Source organism: Erpetoichthys calabaricus, chromosome 15 (assembly GCF_900747795.2).
Source record: "Erpetoichthys calabaricus chromosome 15, fErpCal1.3, whole genome shotgun sequence".
NCBI classification, from domain to species: Eukaryota; Metazoa; Chordata; class Cladistia; order Polypteriformes; family Polypteridae; genus Erpetoichthys; species Erpetoichthys calabaricus.
This window is the reverse complement of record NC_041408.2, coordinates 54,400,618-54,420,043: the sequence shown is the minus strand read 5'-3', so window position 1 is coordinate 54,420,043 and position 19,426 is coordinate 54,400,618.

Genomic DNA, 19,426 nt, shown 5'->3' with positions numbered 1-19,426 from the left:
AATTTCCTCATTGCTATTATTAAAGTACAATGTTTTCCTATTAAAATGCTGTATTGCGTACGCCAATACAAACATTATAATGTTTTTCTTTCTTCTCTCAAAGATGGCCACCCCAAACAAAATGTCCTCCTTGATCGTCCTGATTCAATTTTGTACAATTTGATGGACAAACTATTATCAACTAAAAGGGGTGTTCCACTTACTGTTTTCCACTTTGAAATTTTCAAAGTTTTATTTATTTATTTTGTAAAGATGTTTTTGAATCTTGCAGCTACTTTTATTGTATTTTGGAAGCACAGTATCCTTTCTTTACCCACCATATACATTTTGACAGACTAAGTTCTGCCCTTAAAAATGATGCATAGGCCTGGCGTCTTCAATAATGGATCTGTATGCTATGGATATTTATTTGAAAACGGTCAAAGTGGAGAAAATGAATCCTGTTTTTTGTACTGCTTAGAATCTGGCAAGTCAGTAAGGAAGACGTAGAAACTGAATAAAGTGGAGGCCTTATATATTACACCTATACGAAAGGCTTACAGCTAATTATAATCTGATAGCAAAAAAATGTCCCAGAGTTGAAACACTCATATCTTATAAGTGTGGTGGATTCCAGGGAATGCTTGCTCCTTCTTTTCAAACCAATTTATCTTGACTAGGATGCAAAACTATAAGGGCGGGCATCACTCAACAACTAATGCAAGTGACACACAACAAGAATCCGACAGTCTACTCCCCCCTTGTTGATGTCACTCCCCCTGCTTCTAGTAGGCCCACGGTAAGCCTTGTTTTCCGTTGGAATAGGCAACAGGGATTGGCTGGCATTCTAGCCAGGATAGATGGCTCCTTCCCTGACCGGAAGGCCCTTTAAATGAAAAGGTTTGTGGGTGGACAGGCATCCTGACCAGATGGATTAATGGTACCTTTCCTGGTTGAGGGGCCATTATAATGAATCGGCAGGGGGAGACTTCTTCCCAGGTCTATGTGCTTTGTGACATCCTTCTGGCGTGTATCCCATTCGGGCTGCACAGGAGTTGAAGTTTTGGTAGGTAGTCCTTTTGGGGTCCTTGGGTTACCGCTAGAGAGAGTTGCTGGAGGCAGACATTCCTATCACACTTTGGTTCCAGTTGACCCGGAAGTGCTTCTTGGATGTAATGTGACAGCACCAGAAGTTCTCCCGGGTCTGATGTAAAGGAAGCTGCTCTGCTTCACCGGTGGACTCAGACTCAGGACAGCAGCCAGACGAAGCTCACTTGGGTGGAGTGGAGAAGGGGAGAGTCATATTGCCGAAGCTGTGGAGTGCATTAAGGTATTTGTGGCAATAAATCTCAGTATTGACATTGCAAACTGTGTCTGTGCAGCTGTGTCTGGGGTTTGCGGGGCTGTGGTTCACACCATCTTCTTTAATTATCTACCCAACTTGCAATTTTTCAGGTGTTCAAATTTTGCAGTTTGCTCATTTAGATAGATAGATAGATAGATAGATAGATAGATAGATAGATAGATAGATAGATAGATAGATAGATAGATAGATAGATAGATAGATAGATAGATAGATAGATAGATAGATAGATAGATAGATAGATAGATAGATAGATAGATAGATAGATAGATCTTTATTGTCATTGTCTCTTTTACAAAGGAACAACGAAATTGAAGGTGCAATCGACTCAGTGTGAGGAATAAGAGTTAAAAAGACAATAAGAGAGAAAATAATAACAAATCGAATAGTAATAAAAGTACTGTACAAAATATACAAATTGCACTTGTTGACTTAAGTCTATATTGCACATTGGGAGAATGATACGGAGCAGTTTTTATTCTGAGTTCAGGGCCACGATTGCTTTTGGATAAAAGCTGTTTTTAAGGTGGTTTGTCCTGGTTTTCATAGCTCTGTATCTCTTGCCCGATGGCAAAAGCTGGAAGAAGCAATGACCGAGATGTGATGAATCCTGTGAAATGTCTATTGCTTTTTTGCGGCATCTCAGGAGATGTAGATTTGTTCCAGAGTGAGGAGGGTACAACCAACTGTTCTCTCCGCTGTCCTGACGACCCTGTGGAGCACTTTCTTTTCTGAGGAAGTGCAGCTGCCGTACCACACACACAGTCCGTACGTGAGCACACTCTCGATGGAACAGTGATAAAAAGCAAGGAGCAGATTTTTGGGGAGATGGTTCTTTCTGAGAATTCTCAGAAAATACAGTCTCTGCTGCGTCTTCTTCAGCAGCTCCTTGGTGTTGGCGCTCCAGGTCAGGTCATCCTCCAGCTCAATGCCCAGAAACCTGAACACCGGGACCCTCTCCACACATGCCCCGCCAATGATGAGTGGCTGGATGTCAGTTTTGTTTTTTCTAAAGTCAATAACAAGCTCCTTCGTTTTTGTGGTGTCGAGGAGCAGGTTATTGACTGTGCACCACTCTGACAGCTGCTCCACTTCGTTCCTGTATGCCAGCTCACCCCCCTTGCCCAAGAAGAGTCCAACCACCGTCGTGTCATCCGCGAACTTTATAATCTTGTTGCTATGGTGAGTGGGGATGCAGTCATATGTGTAGAGGGTGTAGAGGAGCGGGCTGAGCACACAACCCTGCGGCGTCCCGGTGTTGAGGCTGAGAGCAGTTGATGTGTGGAGACCCAGCCTGACCCTCTGGGAGCGACCAGACAGGAAGTCCAGTATCCAACTGCAGGTGAGTGATGGAAGTCCCAGATCTGCCAGTTTGGACATCAGTCATTGTGGGAGGATGGTGTTAAACGCCAAGCTGAAGTCGACAAAGAGCAGTCTGGCGTAACTCATCTGCTGCTCCAGGTGGGTCAGGGCAGCATGAAGGGCTGTGGCCACAGCATCCTCCGTGGATCTCTTTGCTTTGTAAGCAAATTGAAATGGGTCCAGGTCTGCTGGCAGGCAGGCGATGATATGACTCCGCACCAGTTTCTCAAAGCACTTCATGATGACAGATGTGAGTGCCACTGGGCGGAAATCATTCAGACTGTTCGTGATGGATTTTTTTGGCAGCGGAACAATGATTGAGGACTTGAGGCAGGATGGGACAGTGGCCTGGGACAGGGACTGGTTGAAAATCCTAGTGAAGATTCCGGCCAGTTGATCTGCACAGTCTTTCAGCACCCTGATATGACAGACTTGAGTGAAACTGTGAACAAGTGTGCAGCCTAAATTGCTTTATGAGATGAACACATCCATTGGATTTCACCACCAGTTAATCCAAAAGTAGGCTTGCACAATAACATTTTTAAATTAGAAGAATAGAAATTGCATGAAGACACATGAATTGAGATGATCACAGGAACAGAAGGTACAATGAAATACTTTGAAAGCCTCTCAGAATATCTTCATTTTGGGTGATTCTGCTTACAAGTTCAACTACGTAAAGTCATACAGAGTGACTCCTGCGCTCTCTGTCAGCCTTGGTCATGCTGGTAGGTGGATTCTGGCTTTTGTCATTTTCATTGCAGCATCCTGTTTCAAAACAGGAACGAAATCAGAGTTCACTTCTGTCTTCTTCATTATCTCCTCATTGTGCTCCAACTTAAGAAAAGGAAATGAAATGTAAAGTTTTATGTTGTTTTCCAAGCATTTACTACTTCTAATAACTGCACACAGTCAATGAATTCCCAATTTATCATCCCATCTTTAGGGACCGGTCCATGCCAAGGCTTCTGGCGGCAGTGATTTGGTTTCAGGAACTGCAAAGGATAACTTAAAAGAGCTCTTAAGATGTAGAAAATCATTACGTATCGAACTTCACTCTTAGAGGGGTAGGAGGAGAGCAGATAATTGATCAAGAATAGCAGCTGCCAAATCTCTCATGGAGTGAGCGCTTTATGTGAGAATGACGAGAAGCTCTCCCCATGGTGCTCACACTTCTGCCATTGCCGTCCCGCGAATGACGAGGCACAAAGCTCTTCGTCTCATAAATAACTGGAAATGGCTGCCATCCCAGCTCAGAAGGGCACCTCTAAATAATGCATGGGGATGATGAAAAATTCATCACAGTGCCGAGCCGCTTGCAATTAGGTCATTTAGGCGTTTCTTTCTTTTTTTTTTCCAGTCTTTTTCATAACGGCCTAGTACCTGGGGAAAAGACGCTCAGCTCCAAATCTTGATTTAATCTTTTTGTTTTATATAAAAAGCAGCGCAAAGCACAACTCTGGTATTATACATCCACACAGGGAGCCTGACCTGTCTGAATGAATAAGTAAATGACGGCCTACATGAAGAACCTGATCAGAATAAATGAATGAACGAACAAATAAACACATGAGCAGCTTGAACTGAACAAACAAACAAACAACCAGATAAATGAACCAAAATCCACACTGGGAATCCAATTAAAGGATATAGATAGATAGATAGATAGATAGATAGATAGATAGATAGATAGATAGATAGATAGATAGATAGATAGATAGATAGATAGATAGATAGATAGATAGATAGATAGATAGATAGATAGATAGATAGATAGATAGATAGATAGATAGATAGATAGATAGATAGATAGATAGATAGATGATTCTGAGCTTTTTAAAATGGATAGTGCTGCTCTTTAGTTCTTGCAGTGTTGTTTAACTCTTTTGTGAAGCTGCCAAGTGGAAGTGTGGCACGCCAGAGCATCACTTCATTTTTGATTTCCAGGATGTCTCTTAAACAACACAGATGTTTGTTCAGACTTGCTATAAACTGGGGGGTTATGGAAGGGCTTTTTAGTATTACACTCGGCCCTTTTTGAGCTTGTGGCTGCCTCCTCTGTCCCCGCGCCTGCAGCTGCCTTGTTGTGATCGAACCTGTGATGTGCCTCACTCCATTGGAGTTCAGCTGACTAAACACGATGCTGGAAAATATTCAGTAAAGAGAAAAAGAACTGCAATAAGATAAATGCACATGGGCTCCCCGGTCAGTGGGGTCATTCCTTCTATTGAACAACAACTCACTGACGAGGTGTGGATGATTCTTCTAGATGAACATGAAGGATGCTATCAGCTTCTTAACTAAATTGACTTTCTTCAAATACATTAACATTTTCAAGGTGCCAGAGCTTCCAAGCAGAGGCTGGATTCAGTGAATGAAGTGGTCAATCATTGTCTGTTATGGTGCAGTTTAGAGCATTTGACAATAAACCGATTTACAAAACACGCACAAATGGCAAAATTCTACATGTGATAAACCAAACGCCTAAAGTTATACTTAAAAGAGTTCAAATTTCCTTACTGCCAGAAGGGATCCTACTCTGTTGGTCCTTTGAGTGAGGTCCTTAACTTGAACATTGCTCTAAGGGTGCTGTAAAATGGTGCACCCTATCCCTCAAAAGTCATGTGAAAAGGCAACCAGGGAATAACAAAGTATATTAAATCAAAAAAATATAGATCTGTATGCATGTTGTCAGGCATGTGTGCTTGGATGACACTTTCAGGACTTAAATACTAAGTGTAACTCCACTCCTGACTTCCAAGGGCCACTGTCATCCTCATATTCTCCCTGTTTTACATCCCCAGGACTCAACATTGTCAACCTTCTCACTTCCACCTCGTCCCTTTAACTCCACCTCTTCCTCTTTAAAAGAAGACCCTCCACAATAACAATTTAGCCTCATTTTGGACTCACATCTGGGAGGATGTTAATGATGGTAAAAGCCTGTTTTTGCCTCATCAATCCTTGCTGTTTTATTTTTGTTTTCCAATTTTACCCTCAATCACCATCTGATGACCCAATACTCCATCTTTATTTGTTGTTTATATTATACTGTGGCACTGTGTGATAATGGCCTCTCTTTTCCTCTTTCTGCAGATAAGAATATTGACAGCTCTAAATCTGCAATGTCACTTCTTGGGTCTGTCCATCTGGACAAACCTCTTCCTCCCTGTTTTCCACATAACAGGAAGAATTGCAATCTTGGGCAGTCCGCTAAATGAGACTCATATGCATTTTAAACACATTTTCTTTGAATTTTCATTCTTTCCATTATATGTGGTTTTCCCCAATGGTTTTTGTCTTATTCAGATTGTTCATACATATATCTATACTAATAAAAGGCAAAGCCCTCACTGACTGACTGACTGACTGACTCACTGACTCACTCACTCACTCACTCACTCATCACTAATTCTCCAACTTCCCGTGTAGGTAGAAGGCTGAAATTTGGCATGCTCATTCCTTACAGCTTACTTACAAAAGTTAGGCAGGTTTCATTTTGAAATTCTATATGCTGTATAGTTTACTGTTAAATAATGCAAAGAGTATGCGACACAATTTTCACCCTAATTCTGGGCTCATCAGGTGTACACACTCACTGCACCCCCTCTTGGGGATCGAACCTCTGACGTCAGCGGTGAAGCCTCTTTACATTGCGCCACAGCATGTGGTTCATTTATTTGACAGCATGTAGATCGGGGTAATTACATTCATGACATTTGTAGTTTGAATCACAATCTATGAGTGTGTACGCCTGATGAGCCCAGAATACTCTTCACATTATTTGACAGTAAACTATGCAGAATTCTATGATCTGCTTCTCACAACTGAAGAGGGCACCGTGGCGGATGTTTGCCGACTTGCAGACCAACCACAAGCGTTACCTAGTAGATTTATATATATTTGTAGCTGGAGATCCACAAAGGGAGAAAAATGAATCACGTATCATAAAGTAGTTTTTATTCCTGAGCTTTCAACCCCTGCCAGGGGTCTTCATCAGAGGATAATGCTTAGACTTACAAGAATCAAAGGCAATATATAGCAAAACATTACGTGGGGGTGGGGAAGGTGGCTAAGTCAGTGTGATCAGGAGGGGCCGGGGAGGGGGTATTGGGTGTAAAGTCTTGTTTATTATGAATATGTTCTTCTTAAGTTTGCATATGCTGGATTTATGTCCAAGTGTCTGTTGATGGCGTTCTCATTTGATAGCCAAGATTCAGCCAGCTCTCTGCCACTTTTAGTACTGGCCTTAAATTTTACTTGTATATTGTCCCAGTTAAATATATGTCCTGTTGATTTAGTATACGTATAGATCAATGATAGTGAGTCCTTTCTTCTGACGGCGTTGCGATGTTCCTGTATTCGTGTTGCGATTCTTTTTGAAGTTTGTCCTATGTATACCACTGAGCAAGAACTGCATGGAATGCTATAAACTGCATTTCGTGTTTCTGTTGTCTATTTCTTGTTTTTAGCATTAAAGAGGACTGTGCGGTGGCCGAATCCTGGTTATCAAATGAGAACGCCATCAACAGACACTTAGACATAAATCCAGCATATGCAAACTAAGATGAACATGTTCATAATAAACAAGACTTTACACCCAATACCTCCCCCCTGATCACACTGACTTAGTCACCTCCCCAACCCCCAGGAGTGCCGGCAGGAGCTCATTGGGAGGCACCTGAAGTGCATCCAGGTGGATATAAAAGGGGCCGTCTCCCTCCATTCGATGGCTGGAATTGGGTGGAAGAAAGATGGAGCTCGGAGGAGAGGAGTGGAGGCGGACCAGAAGAGAGAGGCATTGTGAGAGGCCAGAACTTTCTGGGTGGATAGTACAGGAGTACTGAGTTGTGTGCGTCACTGTAAATAGTATGTATAAAAAACGTGTGTTGGTTGTTGAACCCTCGGTGTCCACCTGTCTGTGTCCGGGTCAGTTCCCACAATATGTATATACAGTATATCTGTCAGGGATCAGGACAGAGGCCATTATGGATAAGAGGAGAGACGGATAACAGAACAGCTACTTTAAAATTGATATACAGTAGATTAGGTTATCAAATAGCCGTATTTATTTACAAAAAAAAAAAAATCTCTCTATTATATAAAAAAATCCTTTCCAGCCTGGGATGATACATGACTTTTTCAGAGAGATACTTTCAGGTCCCATGAGACTTTGTGCCAAGAGGTTTAACCACACCTGGGGCCGGAAATAAAAGACAAAGAGTAGATGACAAAGTAGAATGTTGCAAACGTTGGTGTGATACACATGCAGAGCAGGTTAGAGATAATAAAAGTACTAAAATTTGAAAGTTTCAGAAAAATGATAATAAAGATCGCATTAGTGCAAACAAACGGAAATTATTACTTGGTGAAATAACAGAACAACAAAAAGAGATTGAATATGTTGTTCGGATTTAAACTTTAAGTCAGAGACTTGCAGATCGTCTAATTCGTGTTGCCATCAGGGAAAAGTAGTGTTTCTTCCCAATGAAGAGGCATATCTGCAAGAATGAAAAGATTTGTTGTTTGGTGAAATTGAAATCCACATACGCGAGCGGCAGAGATGCGAAGTAGCTGGCACGTAGCGCAGGATGGTGGGTTGGCGAGCAAAGCAAGCAGGGGGCAAAGCCCCCTAGTATTATATTATGAACAAAATTAATTAATTTATATAAAATTGTAATGACCAGTGTAATAAGCAAATACAACTTGGAGGTACTGGAGTTTTCTAAGTTTTTTATTTGTAGTCTTCACTACATTACAATCAGTTATACTCCGTTATGTGGGTTTGTCCACCCCTCACAGAACAGAAGCCCTTCACCCAGTCCCATCACTTACATAGCATTCCACCCTTTCTGCTTCCCCACAGCACATCAAAAGCTGCCTGCATGTCACAATATATAAACAAAACATAATTTCACAGAATTTAAAAAGAAAATTACAATGCAGAAGAACATTAACATTAATACAGAATGACATTACCATCAGTGGTTTCCATTTTCGACATATTTTTCAATTTTGTTGGCATCACACGTTATATTGTTCACTGTTGTTCTTACTACCCTGTAGACTGAAGCAATACTTGAAGCACTTTTGCCGTTTCATAAATGTCTAATAATTTCAATTTTTTGTGACAATTCCAACACCACACACATATGTTTATAGGCCATAACAATGTATAGTAGAGTAATTATAACAAAAGAGAAAAGGTACGAAATGCTATTAAAGCTGAAGGTATGTAACTGACATTGTGATTTCAATATGTGGCCTGATACGTGGTCTTGGGGAAGAACACTATGTGTTAGCAAAAGGGAGAGATGGTCCAATGTGCAGAGCACACAGTGCACCGTGCGGCAGTAGTACTAGGTAGACACTGCCCTGCCGGTTAACGGAGACTGACAGTTAAGTGAGTGGCGGATAATCGAGGTTTTACTGTTGTGGCAGACAGCTGGGTTCCATGCCCGACCTGGTCGCCCTTTGATGTATGTTCCGGGGGAGCAACCATGGGCTGCTCAATACCTCCCCTGGGACACTTGGTGGCAGCCTCCCTGGCTGACGGTGGTGCCTCAGCTTCCCGCAGGGCTCCATGGGAGATGGAGTTCTCCACAGCCCTGTTGGGATCTGGGGTGGCCGCCAGGGGGCGCTGCATGAGGCCCTGAGCGTGGCTGGACGAATCTTCAGCCCCACCCGGAAGTGCAACCGGAAACAGGTGATCAAGCACCTGGAGCACTTCTGGGTGGTCTATAAAAGGGGCCAGCAACCACCACTCAGTGGCCAGAGTCGGAAGGAGGAGAAAGAGGTTGCCTGGAGGAGGAGTGGTGGTGCCGGAAGAGAGAAGTGTGGTGTGCTTACTTTGGGGACTGTGTTGTGCCTATGGGGTTTACTGGGAAGACGTACCCCACAGGTGAAGAACAATAGAAGTCTTTTTATTTTATACGTGCCTCCCGTGTCCATCTGTGTTGGGTCAGGTGTTTATATAGCGCCTTTGTTACACTGTATATATACATACTGGTGGGCAAACATAGGCTTACAGTTGTAAGTACACAATACACAAAGTTTATTCTTGTATTATCATTTATTTATTAATTATTACATTATTTATTTGTATTATTTGTCTTATTATTATTTAAAGTGTGCTTGAGTGTAGCAATCATAACTTGTGTGTCTTTTTCCATACGAACAATTGTAAGCCTACTTTTGCCTCACCCCTGTATATATACTTCCTTATATTATATTATATTATATTATATTATATTATATTATATTATATTATATTATATTATATTATATTATATTATATTATATTATTAATAATATATATTATTATTATACTATATATTATACTGTTATACTTCCTTAGAAGGCTGGCGTCCTTCAACATCTGCAATAAGATGCTGCATATGTTCTATCAGACGGTTGTGGCGAGCGCCCTCTTCTACGCAGTGGTGTGCTGGGGAGGCAGCATTAAGAAGAAGGATGCCTCACACCTGGACAAACTGGTGAGGAAGGCAGGCTCTATTGTTGGCATGGAGCTGAACAGTTTGACATCTGTGGCAGAGCGAAGGGCGCTCAGCAGGCTCCTATCAATTATGGAGAATCCACTGCATCCACTAAACAGTATCATCTCCAGACAGAAGAGCAGCTTCAGCGACAGACTGCTGTCACTGTCCTGCTCCACTGACAGACTGAGAAGATCGTTCCTCCCCCAAACTATGTGACTCTTCAATTCCACCCGGGGGGGTAAACATTAACATTATACAAAGATATTGTCTGTTTTTACCTGCATTATTATCAATCTTTAATTTAATATTGTTTTTTGTATCAGTATGCTACTGCTGGAGAATGTGAATTTCCCCTTGGGATTAATAAAGTATCTATCTATCTATCTATCTATCTATCTATCTATCTATCTATCTATCTATCTATCTATCTATCTATCTATCTATCTATCTATCTATCTATCTATCTATCTATCTATCTATCTATCTATCTATCTATCTATCTATCTATCTATATTGTCACAAACTCGACTCAGAGTCATAGAAAGTTTTGGGGCAGCCACCCGTGTATTTGGTTTCCTGGCTGCAAAGTCGCAAAGTGTATACAGCACTGATGTGCACAAAACCGAGTCCAAAACAGAACTGAGGGAATAGGGAAAAGGTGGAGGCTTTTAAAGGGGAAGACAGGAAGTGAGATCAAAGGGGTCGGGCTCATGAAGGTCTTCAGCCATTGGATCAAGCTCGGACATGACATCACTGGGGCCGGAGCCGGCAAGGTCTTCTTTCATAGGCTCGGTCCCGGAAGTGACATCAAGAGAACCAGGTGGAATCTCCCGTGAATGGTCTACATGAAAGGGAGAAAAAGAGTCAGTGCACTCTGCCACATCCCGGTATGCCTCGGAACTGCCCTTACTCAAGCCCTTTAGCTGCCTCCCATGCGCACGTGTGTGACAATATATATACTGTATATATATTGTCACGCACGAGTGCATAGGGAGCAGCTGAAAGCCCCGATGAGCAGCGCGAAATTGTATGTCTGGGGAAAACGGCAGTGTACTAACCTTTCTCTCTTTGTTCCATCAGGGAAGATGAAAATCCACCGCTGTGAGTGCATGCCGAAAAAAGTAAAGATGCCAGCCACTTCCGGGTTCCTTCCTTCCCTCTGGTCCCCATCTGATGACGTTACCTCTACCCATCCACCACTGCGGTTTCTTCCCAGGATTCAATTTCCATTCCCACCTCATAAATACTGTAGCTGTCATTTCTTTGGTTGTCTATTGTTGTGTTGACAAACTTGACCGTGTTTTCTGAAAAGAAGAACTTTACAGTATATGGGGATGGATTCCCCAAAACTTTATGATCTTTATTGTCTGTTTATTTTACAATATATATATATATATATATATATATATATATATATATATATATATATATATATATATATATATATATATATATTCACGGCATTCGTAGTCTGTGTCACAACCTGATTGTATGGGTGGTTACCTACCAGGTAACACTTGTGGTTGGCCAGCAATCTGCTAACATCCGCCACGGTGCCCTCAGTTTGTGAGGAGCAGATCATAGAATGATTGAAATAGTTTACTGTCAAATAAATGCAAAGAGTACGCGACACGTGTTTCGCCCTCATTCTGGGCTCATCAGGCGTACACACTCCACTGCACTCCCTCTCGGGAATCGAACCTCGGACGTCAGCGCCAGAGGCGATGCCCCCTAACGTTGCCCCACGGCGTGTGGTTCGTTTATTTGACAGCATGTAGATCGGGGGTAATTACATTCACGGCATTCGTAGTCTGTGTCACAATCTGATTGTATGGGTGGTTACCTACCAGGTAACACTTGTGGTTGGCCAGCAATCTGCTAACATCCGCCACGGTGCCCTCAGTTTGTGAGGAGCAGATCATAGAATGGTTGAAATAGTTTACTGTCAAATCAATGCAAAGAGTACACGACACGGCGTGTGGTTCGTTTATTTGACAGTGGAGTGCAGTGCAGTGTGTACGCCTGATGAGCCCAGAATGAGGGCGAAACACGTGTCGCATACTCTTTGCATTTATTTGACAGTAAACTATCCATCCATCCATCTATTTTCCAACCCGCTGAATCCGAACACAGGGTCACGGGGGTCTGCTGGAGCCAATCCCAGCCAACACAGGGCACAAGGCAGGAAACAATCCCGGGCAGGGTGCCAACCCACCGCAGGACAGTAAACTATTTCAACCATATATATATATATATATATATATATATATATATATATATATATATATATATATATATATATATATATATATATATAATCTGATTAAGATGGTTCAGATAGTGGTTGATATTTTGATATTCAGTATATTGTAAAAATAAAGAATTAGGTTTTTAATCAAGATGGTTACTGTCATAACATTACAATAAGCCAGGGCTTTATTTTACTTTTTGCCTTTGATGTTTTCCATTGCAGTGGCAATTTTAATCCAGTCTGCTCATCATAACCAGTGACCTGGACATTGTCTCTTTCTGGTGAGCCACAGATTCAGGGTATTCTAATGGTGGGCATTATGTCGATGCGGGCTGCCTGGCATACCTCGGATCACAAAATCAGAAAACGCAGCTTGAGAGGCTGCACTAATGGATGCTGTCAGCATTAAAGAGTCGCATCTGAGGCATCATACATTCAGCTCATGTAAGTTTACCTCCAGGAAACTGCAATATAACATAGCACATAATAACACATTTAATGTCTTCTAAAAAAGTTTCACCTTCAGGCGAAATCTCCCCGCTCACCAAAGGAAACACTTCAAACAGCAAATAGAAGGCTTTTATCAGCTGCCATCTTTCAAAAGCTGCTCTCCTTCACCTGTGGTGGTGGGGGGCTTAGGGGAGAAAGGATTTAGGAGGACTGTCTTTGTGAGCGGCTCAATATGAAAAGCAGCCAGACAGATTAGGCAGCTGAGGCTCAGCAAGAGCTTCACTTGGCTTTCAAAAGAACACGGCACCAATATGTAATCTTGCTTCTCTTTCTGCTGCATGGCTAAAACATGGCACTAAATATTTTCAGTTAGGCACAGTGAAGTATGTTACTTATTACTAATACTACTACTACTAGATAGATTAGATTAGATAGATGCTTTATTAATCCCAATGGGAAATTCACAAAAACTAATAATCTGTAATGAAATGGTGAACCATTCACGGCGGGTTCCAGCCATGTGTTCAGTGCCATCCTCTGCCACTGATTAAGTGGACTGGAGAAGGTAATAACAATTATCATCATCATTTGTGAAGACCTTACACCTTGCCCAGGTTTGGTTTGCACCTTGGGCTTGATGCAACCATAATAAGCTTTAGCCCCGTATGACCATGAGCTAGATTGATCAGCTTTGAAAATGAAATGTTATGTGCAATACAGCATAGAATAGAGGATGGTATGGTGGCACACTGGTAGCAAGAGACTAGGGGTTCAAGTTCATGGTGTGCCCTTTGTGGAGTTGGCATGTTCTGTCATTTCTGTGTGGGTTTCCTTCCATAGTCCAAAGACAAGCAGTTTAGGGGGGGCTGGCATTGCTAAATTGCCCCCTGTGTCTGTGTGTTTGCCCTTTGAATGGTCTGTCACTGCCTTGCACCCAATGACTGCTGGAATAGGCTCCAACTGCTTCTTAACCCTGCCCTGAATAAACAGGTTAGGAAAATGGATGGATAATATCAATTTTATAATTGTCATCTAAAAGACATTGGTGTTCTATTAAAGAAAATAAAAGAATGGTAATATAATACTTATAATAATCCATCTATCCAGTTTAAAGTCCCAGGGTATCAGAGTGTCTTAGCAACATCGGGTGTACGGTGTCCATTATATTTTTTTAAGCTTAGAACTCATACTCCATTTAAGAAAAATACTTCTAGGAAACTGAATGTGTGCCACAATCATAAGAAAATAGCTTTGACTTTCAAAAAAATACCCAATTTAGATAGTAATCCCAATGAAAGTTGCAGGGAGCCTGTCCTAGAAATACTGGGTCCAAGTCAGAAAAACAGAGCTCTGGATGAGGTGCCAATTCACTGTGGCTCATCATCATCTACCTCCCTTGAAATAATAATGGAAGTCTAAGGTGACTTCCGATATTTGATTCCATTTCTTTTTCCGATTGGAGCACAATTAGGGGAAATGACGTTCTCATGGTCACACCGTGGTGTCAGTAGTGGGATTAGAAAGCACAACCTCAGGGTTTGAAGTTTAAAGCCTTAAGCATGACCCCATACTGCCTGGACTTTCTTTCTGAATGAGTTTGATCCACTTGGTGCACAGCAATATAAATTAAAGCCCCTCATGGTATTATTCAGAAGTAAGGACTACAATTTGGCAATCACAGTAAAGTGTTTAATTACAACAAACAACTGTCCACACATTTCACTGTATATTACTGAGCATACAATGCAAATATGTTCAAATTACCAAACAAATGAGAAGAAACTACTTGGAAAATCTGAGCCCATTTGCTGCAATCTCTGCTGAAACTGAAGAGGGGACACTTGGGAGAACACTGGGGTGACTTTAGGAGAAAAATCTGAAAAACAGAAGACATGTCTCCCTTGAATTCTGATCTGCCATCCTTGTTGTCTAGGAGAAACCATAGAGACTTTAAGGAGATCTCCTGTTTGATTTTTCTTTCCTATGGGGAACAGCATAAATATGCAGATGATACCACCCTTCTGGCAAAAAATATATAAAGAACCTACAACAGATTATAGAGAGGACAATACAAGAGGAACAGAAATACAGACTGGAACTCAACTTGAATTAATCTGAGGTCATGGTAATCACCAAAAGACTAGAACACAGCTGCAACAACAACAACAACATTTATTTCTATAGCACATTTTCATACAAATTTTGTATTCAGGTACCTACCTTTTCTGATTCTTTGAATTATTTGTGCTTTCCTTTTTGCTCTATCCTTCCCTGGTCTCTTTCTCTTTCCCCCTCCCATTGGACACTTGTCACCCAACTTGGTCTTTAACATGTCACAGCAGAGTGCTGAGGCAGGCAGGAGTCTTTTAACAGCGTCTCAGGTAACTGCAGCTCTCATGGACGCAGCAGAGGAGAGTCTTTATTCATCATGTGGTCCTACTCCTGGAATCACAGACGGTAACTGAAGATACTGAAGATATGGGAAAAAGCAAAATACAAAACAAAGTGTAAACATGACAAAGGTAAGGGATTGGATGTGAAGGAAAAATTATAAAATAAAAATGTAAATGAGGCGACGTACTGATGCAATTGCAGCTAATGTTTATTTAAAGGCCAGAATGAAGTGTAGGGTGCGGGGTGCACTTTCAACAAGCTTTATCGCAATTAACCATTTAGACAATCTCATTCCTCAGTCCAGAAATGTATATGGACAGACTAGAGTGTAGGATGAAAGAGAAAATATTTACAAAATATTTATTTAGGCTTTTTTGTAAATGCAAAAAGGTTTTTATTTCCCTCCAGCTAAGTGACAGAGTAATAATGGAAAGAAAGCCATAAAAGCCACAGGCGACGGCATAAACAGCATGCCCTGCCCGAACCTGCACTTTACTTAATAAGAGACCGAGGCAGAAGAAATAACAAACACTGATGGAAACAAAGCATCTGTTTCTGTCTTTACATCGCCTCTGTGATGAGACATGTCTGGAATAACATGATGTCAATCCCCAGAAACAAGTCGCAAGCCGTGCAGCACCCCACCCTGCATTTCCAGTCTTCTCATGGAAACGGCAACAACAATGAGGCAGCAGGGCCGGGACACATCCTGTGCACATGCAGACGTCTTCTGCCCTGACACTTTCCTGCTGTGTTAGGGCCTCCAGACATTTGTAGAGCATTTTTTTAACAACCACATTATGCCTATATAATAAAATCAAGAGAAATATTCAGAAATCTGCATCAGTCTCAATTGTGTGGATTTAGGCCCACATTTGCTGTTACACTCGATCTGGACCTTTGAACTTAAACCAGTAATATCATTTTGTCATTGTCTATTATATAGTGCCTTTCATCTATCTATCTATCTATCTATCTATCTATCTATCTATCTATCTATCTATCTATCTATCTATCTATCTATCTATCTATCTATCTATCTATCTATCTATTCTATTTCAATTGCAGCCTAAAATGATTTATTATCTTTTCCCGATTACTTATTTTGTCACACAAATGCTTGCTTATCTTAAGACTTAATCTTTCATTTGCATGAGATATAATCTCACATGCCCATGTTATTGTTGTAAGTATAATTGTTTTCTATGACTTGTTACATCATATACAGTACTTCTTATACACCCTACCTTACTGTCAAATTAAACTGCCTTCCTATTTTATGCTCACGTCATACCTTATCATTCCCATGATTTTCTATTTCTGTGGTGGACTGCCAGGAACCTTACTTGGCTGAGACGCCTGTATTATGGAAGGTCCAGGAATAGGAGGACTTACACAGGGCATTATCTCCCCCAGAATACTAGAAGGCAGCAACCCAAACCTCCCATCCCCCGGGTTGTAGCGGTTCTTCAGATTCCAACAGGGCTTCATGGGAGATGTGTTCCATGGGTGCCACCAGGGGGTGCTGCAGGGATTGCGAAGCCCTACTTTGTCTGGCTTCTGCTTTACCGAGATGTGCTTCTGGGCTAAGCATGCTAGCAGGCCTCCGGAAGTACTCCTGGATGCAGGATAAAAGATGCCACTGCCACTGCTCCAGAAGCCAGAGTCAGGAGGGAAAAGATGTAGCTTGCTGGAGGAGGGTTGGAGGCAGGAGAAGAGAGAGGAAGACAGAGAGAAAGAAAGAAGAAGAAAAAAGTAAGTTCTGAGTACTTTAATTATTGTGCTTTGTAATTGTGCTGTGCAGATGAGAAATTTGGGAAACGTTTCCCACAGCTGAAGTTTTTGAACTTGTATCTGCATCTGTCTATGTCAGGTTTGGAGAGGTGGTGCGCCCTCTGTAAGCCACACTTCACAAGTATTATTATTGTTGGATGTACCCAGTGCCCTAAGAGGAGTCTTCTTCTTGTGAACCCCCTAAACTCCCCAACTCACCCCTACCTGAATCCACTACATTAGTATTTCTGATAACAGATTCAATTTGAGGTATAAATATATAAATAAATAAATAAACAAAGAAGCACTTATCACAAACTTAACAATGACTTTTTGACTTGTTTCCTTTATAAATGAAGGTCTAATTGGTAAAAATAATAATAATAATAATAATAATAATAACAATAATAATAATGGTCCAGAGTATCACTTTTTATTGCTGCGCTGTTACTCTTATTACTTGATACAGCCAACAGTATCTCTTGTGACATGCGATTCAACAACAACAAAAATAACAATTTTAATACTACTACTCTACTACTATGGGTGGCATGGTGGTGTAGTGGTAGTGCTGATGTCTCGTAGTAAGGAGACCTGGGTTCGCTTCCCGAGTCCTCCCTGTGTGAGCTTTCCCGAGTCCTCCAGTGTCTGCATGGGTTTCTACCCACAGTCCAAAGACAAGCAGGTTAGGCACATTAGCGATACTAAATTAACCCTCGTGTATTGTTGGTGTGTGTGTGTGTGTGTTGGTGCCCTGTCCAGGAATTTGTCCCTGCCTTATGTGCTGAGATAGGCTCCAGCAGTAGTGACCCTACTCTGGATTAAGTGGGTTAGAAATTGACTGACTCTGCTATTAATGGTAATAATATAAAATACGACAACTAATATCTATCTATCTATCTATCTATCTATCTATCTATCTATCTATCTATCTATCTATCTATCTATCTATCTATCTATCTATCTATCTATCTATCTATCTATCTAATAATGATATTAATTAAATAAAATCTACACCTGAACAAGCCTAATAAACTTGTTTAGTGCAGTAAATACTGGGTCAAAGTGATATATCAGCCTGACTTATGAATTTTTCTAACCTTCATTTTGTCCTTCCAATGACAGCAGATGGCAATGAGTCATTTACTAGATCAGTAATGTTAGCTGCCAGTAAATTTCGGCAACACCTGAAGTTCATCTGAGCCCTTTGCTCTTTTTGTACATTAAAGTTGCTTGCCTGGCGCTCTTCCACAATTCCGCCAATCACTAACTAGTAAGTACGAGAGCCTTAGTGTGCTAGTGACATTTCCAAATGTGTCCTCGCTGCAGTCTGTCAATCATTCCTTCTGCAGAGGGAAGTTGAAGAGATGCATCAGACGACAGCGCCAACCCCTGGTTCGGCAGGTAGTTACTAACAAATGATCCCTGAGGTTGTCTCCCAGCCACACATGTCTGTCACTAGCTTACTGGAGGCTGGACAAAAATTTTGATGTCTAAACACATCTGCAAACGCAGCATAAGCTGTTTGTTTGTGCTTTTTTTTCTTTTTGCTGCTCCTGACTGTTGACTAGAAGTCATCTCTCTGCTCGATAATGGAAAATGATCATAACATGCAGTGATTCATGAAACGGCAAGAACACCAATCAGCACACCCCTCCATTTCTCTTTCCTGTGTTCATGGGCTGCGTGCGCAGTGGGCGATGCGCTTATAAGAAGGAGCAGCACTGGATGTACCCCACATGATTATACATGGGGGTGCTGCATTGGTTAAGGCTGCTGCCTCACAGCCTCTTTGCTTCAAATCCAGAGCATGGTCTCTGTAGAATTTTCATTTTCTCCTTGTGATTTTTCCTTCCTCATATCAAAGACGTCTACGTTTCGTTGATTATGTCAACTCTAAATTTTCTCTAAACTCCATCTCTAATTTAGCTCTAAAGTGTGAATGTGTGTGTAAAGCGCTGACATGTTCAATAACGTTGCCTGAGGCAAGGCACATTTTTGCCATTAAACAGTGGATCCTCGGTTTGCGAGTGTAATTTGTTCCGGAAACGTGCTTGTAATCCAAAGCACTCGTATATCAAAACGAATTTCCCCATAAGAAATAATGGAAACTCAGATAATTCATTTCACAATCCACAAATATTTATACAAAAATGATTAATACAAAATCTTCACTCTAACTAACGGAATCACTGCTATCCATTGGCTCACTGGAATCTTTTTCTTTTTTTGTGACTTTAGCCAGGAAACCTATCCAATGACAGTTGCTTTTGCCTGAAGAGTCGCTACACTTGGACACAAAATAAAAAAAATGCACACTGTAAAGTTTCTAAACTCTTTTGGGGACACCCCCAA